At 28.7% G+C, this 3562-nt stretch overlaps 1 pseudogene; it reads left to right on the top strand.

Annotated features, from left to right (window-relative positions):
- Window positions 1–3562, top strand: part of LOC107754368 (patatin-like phospholipase domain-containing protein 2) — a 17391-nt pseudogene that overhangs the window by 9074 nt on the left and 4755 nt on the right.

Raw genomic sequence — 3562 nt, forward strand, 5'->3', positions numbered from 1 at the left:
TGGTTTTTTTTAACCTTAAACCGCATAAACACATTTCATTACACCAAATACACCAAATAATGTTCTTTTTAGCAACATCATATGACCCCTTTAAATGGCGCTTTCTCTTTTTCTTATTGTTTAGGTTTTCCGCTTCCTATTAATTTGTAAAATATTTTAAAAATGCTTAAGGAAAATTAAGTCTATTTTTAGAACCATTAGAATTTTTGCATTGTGGCATTTTCATTAAAATTAAATACTTCACAATTTAAATAATGTATCATTTTTTGCAATACAGTGATGAGAATTTGAGGGACAAATGTGGTTAATTGTCATAAAAATAATGTCACAACATTATATTCGTTAAAATTAAATACTTTACTGTTTAAATGTATAATTATTTTTTCTCACTTTACATTAATGAGAATTTGAGAGAAATTTGATTATCAAGAAAATAATGATACAATATTATTTTCATTAAAATGATATATTTTTTTCAATTTAAATAATCTATAATAAAAAATGTTTACAGTACAGTAAAGGGAATTTGACAGAAAAATGTGGTTAATTATCATGAAGTTACTTTCATTAAAATTAATATTTTTTCAATTCTAATAATGTATAATTGTTTTATTCTCGCATGACAGTAATTCAAAATTGAGGGGGAAAATGTGGTTAATTATCACGAAAATAATGTCACAATACAAAAGCTTAAATTTCTTTATGCAAAATATAATTTCATTTTTTTCTCTTTGTTTTTTTTAGATTTACTCGTTCTCGTTCCACTCTTTTTTTATGTTTGTTAGTGGTTGTTATTGTGCTGTGCAGCTCTAAATAACATTTAAATTTTTTTACAAACTCAATCTCATTCAGTGTCTCATTTGACACTATAAAAAACTGCCAGTGATTTGCATCTGAAGTAGAAGAACCGAGTCAAACAGTTGAAGTGGATGTGTTTGTGGCGTTAGATCATGTGATGTCAGATCAGTGAACTGCTGTCCAGAAGTCATTTTGGCGGGTGGCTCGCCTTCCGTGCGTCCTGTGCCAGTGAGTGAGTCAGTGTGTGTGTAGGCTGGGATTACTGTATGTTTGCATATGTGCATTGGCTGTGTGTGTTCTGACAAGAATCCCAAATAATGTTTGTGTGTGTGTTTGTTGCAGCAAATCTCAGTGCTCTGAAAACTGCTGCTCTTTCTACTGTTCTGCCTGTTAGCAGCACTGCAGCACCACATGCATGATGCAACCCCAATCTATTTTAATGTTTTAATATTCACAACTATTCTTTTTCAAGTGTTTGCATAGAGTGAGAAATTAAGCAAAATAAGAAAAATAAATTGACAAGTAATTAATAAACAAGTAATAGTAACAAAAATATACAAATGACATTAGATTAAATTAATAGTGTTTAATTATCTTCCTAATTTATATATTTTTTTTTGTTAAATTGATTTAGTTTTTAGTTAGCTGCACTCTGCAATTAAATTAAATGTCAACAGTAAACTAAACAATGTATTTAAAAAAAATGAATGAACAATAATAAACCAGTAATATTAACAGAAATAAACAAATTGAATAAAATTATTAGCGTTTCTTTCTTATTTGTTAATTTTTGTTAAATAGATTTAGTTTAGTTAGCTGCACTCTGAAATGACTAAATTAATAAAATTTAATTTAATTATTAAATTAAATTAAAGATTAAATTAAAAATGAAATTAAATGTGGATAGTAAACTACACAATGTATTTAACAAATTGAATAAACAATAATAAACAAGTATATTAACTAAAAAATACACATTAAATAAAATTAAGTTACACTGTAAAAAAAATCCGTAAAATTTACGGTAGAAAACCGGCAGCTGTGGTTGCCGGAATTTTACCGTAAAAAATACGGTAGCAACGTTTTAGATTTAACAAATTGAATAAACAATAATAAACAAGTATATTAACTAAAAAATACACATTAAATAAAATTAAGTAGTGTATGTTTAATTATTTCTTAATTACCTTTTTGTTAAATAGATTGTTTTCTTTAGTTAGCTGCACTCAGCACTGAAATGAAATTAAATTGCAGAGTAAACTGAACAATGTATTTAACAAAAATGAATAATAATAAACAAGTAATACAAAAATACTCATTAAATTAAATTATTACTGTTTAATTCTTCTTTTTCATTTTTGTTAAATAGTTTGTTTTCTTTAGTTAGCTGCACTCTGCAAAATGATATATGTGTACCATTTTATAAATATATTCTATATATAGTTTGTTAGGCAAATACAGTGCAAATAGAGTGAACAAGTAATATTAACAGATTAAATAAAATTAAAAAACGAAGTGAGTGGCAAGCAACACATTTAGGAAAATAGGATTAATTAAATAAGTCATTTAAAAGAATAAAAATAAGACGATCTCTGTGTCTTTGTCTCTCAGCGGTACGTGGACGGTGGCATCAGTGATAATTTGCCTCAGTACGAGCTGAAAAACACCATCACGGTGTCTCCGTTCTCAGGAGAAAGTGACATCTGCCCGCGAGACATCAGCTCAACCAGCATTCATGAGCTCCGCTTCACCAACACCTCCATTCAGTTCACACTGGCCAACCTGTACCGAGTCTCCAGAGCGCTGTTTCCACCCGATCCGCTGGTAACACACACACACACACACACACACACACACACACCTCGTTTAACACTGTCTGCTGGATGTTCCCTGTTCAAATGGCCTATAAATACACACTGACTGCCAAAATGACATTAATCTTGTGCTTTTCTTCTCCTCAGGTGATGAAGAATATGTGCAAGCAGGGATACAGAGATGCTTTACACTTCATCAAGAAAAACGGTGAGTCGTTTGCAAATGTTTCAGTGAGCAGATTTGTTTTTGTTTTTTTACGTCAGTGTATTTCACCAAACCAAAACAGTTTATTTACTTCTGGATATGGGCAGGTATTCTAGTTATCACAGGATGTTTATGGAATGGCATTTATTATCTGTCTGCTGGCCCACAGCTGTGCTGCTGAAGATTATTATTTTTTATCACAGCTGTAGTGAAGTGGATAGTCAGGCTGATGCCGAAGAGTTTCACTGGTGTTAGACAGACCTCTAGTGACCAATACTGACATTAGTGCTGCTGATATTATTTTTTATCACAGCTGTAGTGAAGTGGATAGTCAGGCTGATGCCGAAGAGTTTCACTGGTGTTAGACAGACCTCTAGTGACCAATACTGACATTACAGATCATAAAAGATATATATATATAATTATATATATATAATTATGTATAATTTATTTTTTTAAATATTTATGAATTTAGTTTATACATTTTATTTTTCAAATATTATTATATAACTTTATATAATATAGATTAAATGTAATTCTATATATTTCATTATTGATCTTTTTAACCTTATACAATTAATTGTTAGATTTTTTTTGATTAATTACTTATTAATTTAATTTATACATTTATTTTTCAAATATTACTATATAACTTTATGTAATATAGATTAAATGTAATTCTATATGTTTAATTCATTTATATGTTTAATTTTTTCAAATATTATTATTATATAACTTTATATAT

The sequence above is a fragment of the Sinocyclocheilus rhinocerous genome, unplaced genomic scaffold (genome assembly GCF_001515625.1).
Source record: "Sinocyclocheilus rhinocerous isolate Xijiao unplaced genomic scaffold, SAMN03320098_v1.1 scaffold561, whole genome shotgun sequence".
Taxonomy (NCBI): domain Eukaryota; kingdom Metazoa; phylum Chordata; class Actinopteri; order Cypriniformes; family Cyprinidae; genus Sinocyclocheilus; species Sinocyclocheilus rhinocerous.